Source organism: Cygnus atratus, chromosome 23, assembly GCF_013377495.2.
Source record: "Cygnus atratus isolate AKBS03 ecotype Queensland, Australia chromosome 23, CAtr_DNAZoo_HiC_assembly, whole genome shotgun sequence".
Taxonomy (NCBI): domain Eukaryota; kingdom Metazoa; phylum Chordata; class Aves; order Anseriformes; family Anatidae; genus Cygnus; species Cygnus atratus.
The window spans coordinates 7,100,843-7,110,074 of record NC_066384.1 but is presented as its reverse complement, the minus strand read 5'-3'; positions in this window follow the sequence as shown (position 1 = coordinate 7,110,074).

The window sequence follows — 9,232 nt, the reverse complement described above, 5'->3', positions numbered from 1 at the left end:
AGGGATATTTGTGACAAGTCTGGAAAAGAATTAATGTTCATTCCTGAGGCTGCAGAATGCACTATGGCTCTCTTCAGACTGAAAATTTTCACTGCATCTGAGCTACACACACACACACAACTGACAATAGGACTTGGCCGACTTGTCAAAACTTCTCTCAACTCACTAATGCCCTGCAACCGTCTTTCCTATTTACAGTTGAAACAGGAAGAGCAGGACTTGGTCCATACCTTGGTGTAGCAATTATGAAGCAACCTAACGGCAGACTGTAACCAGCATCTGAAAATCATGAGTGTTGTAATGTGCCGTGAACGGCTACATGCCCCAGAAGAGACCCTCATCTTACAAATACTGCAGAAAGATGGATCACAGAGTTCCTACTGTGTTTTCTAATCAACAGTGTTTTATCAGAAACCCGAGATGCAGATTCCCCCTTCTCTCTTCCTCCTTCAGGGCAAAGGTTGAACTGGGAACCAGGCTGGGATTAGATGCTTGCAAAAGCAATCACTTGCAAAGCTTTTACTATGGGCTCAGCCCTTTGGCTCTGGTATATCGCCTGAATTTGGCAAAGAGCTGCTTTTCCTAATCTCCATTCGTGCAGGGACATGTGGAAGCTCCTGGGAATCCCTGCCTCAGTCGGAGAACTTGGGTTCAGCAAAGTGGGACTACTCTCCATGAATTCTCCACAGTAACATTCTCAAGAGATTGCAACCTGCCTCCCTGGCTCAGCTCAGTGATGCACAGCCCCTCTGTGTTTCTCTTCTTGCCTGTGATGCCCTTCCCCATGATCCAGAGACCAGAGGACACATGAGGCTGCTGACCCAAAAGAGAGATAAAATTTCAAGTCATCAAGCCAACAGCTGGTGCTTTCAGACCCTCTTCCATGTATCTGTGTGCATGACCCTGAGCCCATGGCTGGCTCCTGCAGATCCAGATGGATATGCAGATGAGCTATGGCAGGCACCCCACTTTTTCCCATGTCCTGGCTCGTATGGGGGTACTTGTGTGTCAGCTCTTCTTTTTCATTCCTACTCAGTGCCGTTAGCAGTACTATGTACACCACACGAGCTAGCAGATGCCTGACTGCCATTTCCTGCAAAGCCTCAAGCCATCTAAAGAGGGCTTTTGTAGAAGAAGCCACAAAAGCCTCTAGCATCCTTTGCTACAGTCACAGATCTCCTATCCCAGTGGTCTGCCTATCCTCAGTGCACGTAGGATAGGGCTCAGACAGCAGCTCTTCTTCCCACAGCTCTCAACAGAGAATGAAATGAAAGCAACTCTCTGAGAAATCTCCTTCAGATGGAAAAGAAGAGCCATTTCACCAAAGCTGTCATTCCAGGCCCAGCAGGTATATAATGTTTTCATGTGCACTTAGTGCTGGTGCCTGTTCGTGAAGCTGAATTATCTTCCAGATCACAGCAGCCTGTGTCTGGGTGAAGGACTCTTGCTTCTCTACACATCATCTGAAGTTGCCTGCCAGACCTGGGATCAGTCTTTCTCTCAAAGTTGCTTCATTTGTTGTATCATTTTGTTTATGTCCACAGAAGGATTTGGCTTGTCCCCTGATATACAGAACAGTCACCTGTATGAAGGTAGGCAGCTTGTTTGTGGAAGCTGTGTGCACTGGCTACGGATCCATACTTAATTGAAGTTAATTGCATTATCACTTCCTCCCTCTTACCCAGGATGCTTTATCTCCTGTGCAGGCCAGCAGAGAGCATGATATACAGCAAAAGATTTTTAGGGGATTCCTAGTGCCTTGGCTGTACAGTGCCTACAAAACTTCCTTATTCTGAGCAGTGACTGTCTCATATGCTAGGGGAGGATTTTAGATCATTCCCAAATGCATGTGTGCAAAACCTGTTTCTTTCTCTCCAGAGAAACAAAGTGATATTTCATAATTTTATTGCAGTGATTTTTTTTTCCAGTTTCCTTGGTAGAGAACTCTAGATCTGTTCATTCATTGATGCTTTGCTCATTTGTTCTTGTTGGTATGTTGGTCTCATTTCTGGTTTCACTTCCACTCTCTTACTGGGAGAGTCATGTAATTAAGAAACAAATTAAGAAATTTAGAATGGAAACTACTGTTTGAAATTGAAATTGAATTGAAATTGAAATGTTTGGAAATTTGGTGTTGTAGTGGATTTACTGTATAAGTCTGCCAAAGACTGTCAATTCCATGTACATCATAAATGTCACTTGAGATCTGTGTATCTTAAGTCCCTCTCAAAGGGGTTTACATATTAGAAGAGATCTTTAACCTGACAGAACAAAAATAATTTTATTGGACTTGTCACTAGTCTTCCCTGGACTAAAACACCTTCCATGAGGTTTTTGAAGCCAAATCTATCAGATAATAAGATGATCTGTGGCACATTTGCTCCAGGTTCCCTTTTATCCACATAAGAATTATAGACCTAGATGTGACAGACCCCAAAGGTTCCTTAAATCACATCTGAAAAGCAGCAGCGCTAATGTCTGAGCAGTAATAAAAGCAACGGATTTTATTTTAAGGTTTACCAACCTCTATATTAGACATTCCTCCTTTGAAGAAATCCAAGACTTGACCTGACGTCTTCTTCATCTGATAGCTTTGGGGATACTGTAATTCCTTAAAGCCTATCTGTTGTCATCTACATACAGATGAAACTACACTCACGTGGCATTACCTTTATGTACAGGAGCTGTGTGCATTGCAATGACTTTTGCCTATGCCTTGTTTTGAATTTTCACTAGAATTTATCTTCAAGCCAACAGACTTTTTCACTACAAGACTGATGTTTTGACTGTTGGTCTGAACCCTAGGCAAACACTCTTTAGCTCTGGAAGCAGAAGAGAGTGTGAGCACCAGCACTGCCCATTCCCTAGATCCTAATTCTGCTCACTCTTCTCGGTTGCAGGCAGGTGCCACGGTAAAGCACAGATTTAAGTACACATTGGAGAATATGCATAATTAGTCACAGAGCAAGCTATGCCCACAGCTGGAAATATCTTACCTGGTCCAGTGTGTTCTGAAAAGAGACTGCAAAGTAAGAAGGAAAAGGAGTTACTGGAGCAAATAACTTGTTAGTAGCAATGTCTATAGCTGGAGATGGGAATGTGCTTCAGGTCATTGCGCTGGGCCAGCTTTAACTCTCTTTGTTTCTCTTTCTGGGATGCACAGCTCAGTGTGAGCTGGTCTGGAACCTCAGCTTGATACAAAACTGCTGCTTAGCGAGTTCGATTACAAATAAGGCTGTGGGACTTCTGAGGTGATCCAGAGTAATTTGCAAAGGGATAGTCAGGCTGGATTCAATGTGTTTCAGCTGTCATGCCTCTTTGACAAGAGGCCCAAAAAGTGTGTGGCTTCACTTCTCTCATACTGACGAAGCAGCATCAGGAGTAAGGACAGTGAGTTCCTCTTAGCTCCTCACTCTGCATCAGGGAAGGAGCATGTTGGGATGTGGGAACAGAAACTTCTTAGCCTCCGTTCAAACATCAGCACCAAGCAGCAGACAGCTGATGTTCAGTGGTGTGTGGACTATACAGTCAATATATATATATATACATATATACATACAGGACATATCAAAAGAGGACTTCTGGATCTGCTAAGGGACTTGGGAACCGGCTTTGATCAATGCCTTGGAAGAGGTCATTGACTCTTCTTCTCTCAGGCAGGTAACACCACCCTTCTTAGACATATCCTCATTGGCAGGTGCTTGTAATTTGAGGATCCAGAGCAGGGATTAACACCAATGTTTCTGGCATTCACATAAGCAGGCCTAACTCTAGTTTCTGCTTGCTAAAAGCAGAAGCACCAAATCAGAATTAAAGAAGCACCAAATTACCCTGGTATGTTTGATGCCCTGAAGGGTCAGGCTGCAATGCTAAATAAAGCCAAAGTGATTCTGCCCCATTGTGGCAGCTGTGAGGGTCTTACTCATGTGTTTGCAGTTGGCTGCCTTCATCCAAATCAGTCTTATTTCTTGACAACGCAGTGAGGCAACGTTATTGTGAGGGAGCCTATGCAAACAAGCAGTGATCAAGTGCCTAAGCATTGTCCAAACACAGTAATGGCTTTCTTGGGAGGCACCAGCCCCACAGCTGATACATCTCCCTGCCTCTGTTGCCATATACCATGGGAGGAGAGCTGGGACCTGAGGAAGCACTTTCCTATAAGATGGGATGGGAGCTAATGTTCAGAGCATGGCATTAAACCCTATTGCAGGTGTGGTGCTGTTTGTATGAGGGGTGTCCTGAGCACCCAGCTTGTCCTTTGAGGCAAATGCTGTAATTTGTTTTGGAAACTGAACAGGATAATATTGGGTATAACTATGGTTTTGTTTTTTATGAGCCGTGAATGTCTGATTAGTAACATTTACAGCATGGCTAAAGGAGGAAACCATATCTGAGACAGTTCTCTCTTGTAGCCAATATTTGACTGAATATTTCTTACTAAAAGTGTTTTGGAAGTGTTTGAAGATGAGGAAAATTGCAAAATCTCCTTCCTTCCTCACCCCTCTGATAGTCCAGAGGACTCACAAGCAAAGTCAAGATGTCTCAAGAGCAAATTGTATTCTTGTCCTGTGTGTCTTTAGTAGGAACAAACTGACCCAGGAATGTGCTGCAGAGGAGCTGAGCAAAGCCTATTCCTGCTGTTTTAAAATCAGGAAAATTCAACCATTTTTTTTTTCTAAGGGGAGAGGGATGCAGAATATGTGAGCGCCCATGTCAGAAGGCCTGGCAGTATGGACAAGAGAAGATGGGACTCTTCACCCCAAACTTTTGAGGCAATTGCAAACTCAAAGATACAAGGCTTAAGAGAAAGGTGAAGAAACGGAGCCCTAAAACTGAAACCCAGCCTTGAGTTCAGGGGAGTGTCACCCTGAATGTCATGTGTATGGTTGCTTGTGCCTTGAATACATGTCAGATGATGGAAGCAGTCCGGAATCTCACAGGGAGACAGCACTGTCTCCTGGTATGGCCATGGTGGAGGGGATCAGGGAGGAGGGTTCATAGATGAGAAGCTCGCAGAGGAAATAATATAGCAGATCATGGGCAGCAAGGAGGGCAAAACATCTTATGACATGATGGCATCAGTCTGTACAAGTTGGCAGTTGTAGTGTAGATAGGACAATGACCCTATCACGAACACCCCGGAAAGTGTTTGAGATGGTGGGAGAACAAAGGGATGGTGCCTGGGTGCAGTTTTTAGGAATGCAGGCATTTGGGCAACAATTACGCTAGTCTTTTACATGCAGAGGTGGTCTTCCTCAATCTCCTAGGCCAGTACTGCTCACAGGAGAGAGAACCATAGCAGTACATGCAAAGGTCACTACACATGTGATATTATCCTCTGGGAGAGATATATGGAGTCCCTGCATATGGATCTCTGAAAATAGCAGGGCAGTGCTTGTGCCAGCCAGCAAGCAACTTGAAATAGAAGAAATCAGGAAAGAAATGAGAGCAGTGCAGCACTGAAACAAGGGTCTGGAGAAATCCCATCCTCCGAGGTTTTCAATATTTGACTGGATGAGGCCCTGAACAATCTGCTCTAGTGAAGACAGTCCTGGCTGGAGCAGGAGATTAGATAAAATGACCTCCAAAGGTCCCTTCCAGTCTAAATCTTTATGTGGTTCTTTGACGAATGAATGAAAAATAGAACAGCCAGACCTAACTTTAGCATTGGAGAAATCCATTACACACCTATGGTTTAAACTACTGCTGTTTCTTATGCCATCCTGTAAAACTAGACAGGACAGAAAAAGGTGGTAGTGACAATCTACATCATGAAGTGATTATTGAATGAGAAGAGGCTCTGTAAGGAACATCAAAGAAGCTATAAAATCATTATTGGTGTGCAGGAGATGACTATGGAATGATTGGGAATTAGGGGGCACCCAACAAAATAAGTTGGTGGCAGGTTTAAAATGAAGAGGAGCTTACAGAGCTTAAACATCTTAGGAGGAGCTTGCTTACACCTTCATAACTCCCTCGCAGATTTCATTGGCAAAAGATACTGCTGAAGTAAAACATATCAATGAATTAAAAAGTGAACGTATGCTTAGAGTGGTTAGGTCCACAGCTGTGTATTTAACATGGTAAAGATGTAATGTGTGTCTCAGGAGCTCCTCAGACCACTACTTTCCAAAACCTGTGAGGGAGCATCATAAGGACCATGTACAATCACATGATTTTTCAAATTTCCTCTCCAGGGCTAGATGGACTTTTGCCTTGGCCTTCCCCAGCAGTTATCATCTTAATCCAAATTTCTGGTTATGGACAGCGAGGGATGATACACACACGGATGGGTGACACACTGGGCTTTGTCAGACCGCAGGTTCCTGGGGTACACAGTGCTGCCTTGAGGTGTGTGACAGCAGTGCCTAGGGCAGAGGGAAGCCTGGCAGGCTTGCAGTGCTCCTTCCCGGGTTCACTCTCTGGCATTGAATGATCTGTGGCTCAGAAACATCCTGGATCAAAACCAGGATCTTTATTTAGGTGGATTTTTTCCTCGAGTCTTTTGTCTGTCTGCTGTTTGAAGCCACGTGTCTCAGCACCTATCACATCCTGTGGCATAAGAGATGTCCTGGGTCAGGCAAAACACTGTCTAGTTTCATATCCTGCCTCCAAGACTGTCCTCAGTGGATGGCTTTGGAAGAACACAGGTATAAGGCAAGCACACGTGTCACTGCCCTGGCCAGTTTTCCAGTTCTTAACCCTCTCTTGTTCTGCAGCCTCCTAAGCGAGACATTTTTAATGTGCTTACAAACCCTCCATGGATTTCTTTTTCAGGAAGCTGTCCAGCTGTGCCTCAAATCCTCAGCAACCTTGCATATCTACGATGTCCTGTCGAGTGGAGTCCCACAGCCCAACTACCTGCTGTAGAAAAACCCACCTCCTTCAATTTGCTTTGGACCTGTAATTTGCCAGGTCTCCTTTAATGCTTATTTCTCGCACAGGCAGAAGAGTGAACAATGGCATCGCTTCTTAGATCCTTTCTGAACAGAGTTCTGGTTAGCTCTGGTTCTGAAGAGAAGTTCTGGTTAGCTTCTGACACAGAAGCTGCCCCACAACTCTGAACACCCTAGCTGCCCTTCTCTGAACCTTTCCCAGTTCCACCCTCTCCTCTAAGCCAGGGAGGCGGTAGGAAGAGGACAGCACACAGTGTCCAAGTTGGAGGTGATCCATGCAGACATCCAGGGATGGCCTCTGCGGAGCTTCCTACTCTGCTCTTAACAGTTCTTAACCGTCAGCTGGGTTTTTGATCATACAGAAGAATTCATGTAATGTGTGTCGTCCTTCCCCCATCCCCCCCAAGCAATCACTGTCAGGAAGAGCTTTACTGTTTGAGCTACATGTTGCATGAAGAGATACCTCTGCTCACTCAGGTGTGAACCTGGCCTCCAGTACCTAAATTTGCAGAGATTAACAGATACCTTCCATTACACTTGGAGAAAATCATTCCCTACTCACCTTCCCTGTTACTTGTTTTATCAAACTTTGCCACCCAGTCTTTTGCCTCCCAACTGAAAAGTCACAGTGTATTTTTGGGCTTTTTTTTTCTTTTTGTGAAACATTTCTCTGCCTCAGGCGTTTTCCCTTTCTCTACAGCTTCTCTAGCTTTGTTATCATTTTTTTTGTGATAATAAGGCCAGCATTTGGGACAATTCACTAGTACAGACAGTACACAGGATGCAGCTAAATTGTGTATTTATACTGTAGGACACTCATTGTTTGATTCTTCTTTCTATTTCTCTCCTAATGGAGAGAAATGACTTCCAGCCTTCCCGCTGCTTTTCTGTCTCCTGCTGAACAGCATGCTAAGATTTTTTCATAGGAATATTCGTTATAACACTAAGATCTTTCCTGAGGGACTGTAGCTAGTTTAAGAGATCAGCACTGTGTGTGAAGTCAAGAAAGACCAATTCTACACATATCATTTAATATTACCAGTCATTGCTCATCCTATTGCCCAGCCACTCACTATTAGCAGATCCTTCTCCAGTCCTCTGCTGCTCTGCACCACCGAGCATTATCAGCAAACTCCATCACCTTGAGAACACATGTGGTCAGACAGGGATGTATATACCTTTCTGTACTTTCATGCTCACGTACTCTCAGAGGCTGCCTCAAGATCCAGGCTCCGTGAGTATAATTACAGAGTCTGTTTGGATTGTAACAGAGGGTCCAGCCAAGATCAGAGGTGCTTCGCACCTGTTTTCTGTGCACACAAACACACGATACAAAGAGTCATCTTTGGGTTGGAGGAACACATCCTGCATGGAGGCCACTTTTGTCCTCAGCGTCCAGACTGATTGGTGCTGTCATTCAGCAATGGTTGGCAGCGCTCTGTGGTGCCTGCCAGCCCCCTACAGACATCAGTGCTTTGGAGCATCACCCTGCTGCCCTCCTGCCTGCTGCTGGTCAGTGACAGTTTGTTGAGAAAGGCAGAGTTCAGCACAGATGCATTTTTGGTAATCTCGAATGACTTCAAGAAACTAGTCTGCAGACCCAGGTAGCTGGGTCTCCCCATTATGCCACCTGGCACTTCTCACTGCGCCGTGCCAGCCACCCTGCCAGGAAACCTGGATGGCCAGACTTCCCTGTCAAGCAGAGTGGTGAAGGAGAACAGAGCAGCCCAAGCTGCACTTCGTACTGCTGCAGCAGGTCATGTGGCATACAGAGGCATACAAAGCAGGCAGCATGAAGAAGTGTAGTTGAAACTGCACCTAAACCAAGAAGGCATTAGGAAGGAGGTGATGACTGGACGCATCCAGTCTAACCCAGTGAAAATACCTAGCAATAAACCCCTAGCAGAAACCATACATGGTTTTGGCCTGAGTTGTCTAGGAAATCACACAGGCTGACCATAGCACTATATTTTGGGGAAAAGCAGAGGTAACACACTTGAGGAATTCATTCCTGCTCTGAAATCTGCATTTATAAAAAAAAAAAAAAAAAAAAAAAAAAAAAAAAAACACTTGACACTGAAATAAACTCAACTAAGCCTGCTAGGACAAATTCCCAAGACAATTCTGACTGGGACCCTCCAGTCACTCTGCATCTCTGGTAGTTTCAGCTCCTGTGCTCTGACTTAAACCAACATTGTACTGCACAGCCTTCCAACAGGATGTAGAGACAGAGCCAAGAGGATATGCAGACATGTTCCTCTGTCCAGATTGCATCAAATGCCAAATACTTCTTACAGAGAAATGTGTTCCTGTTCCTGGGAAACCACTTCACAGAA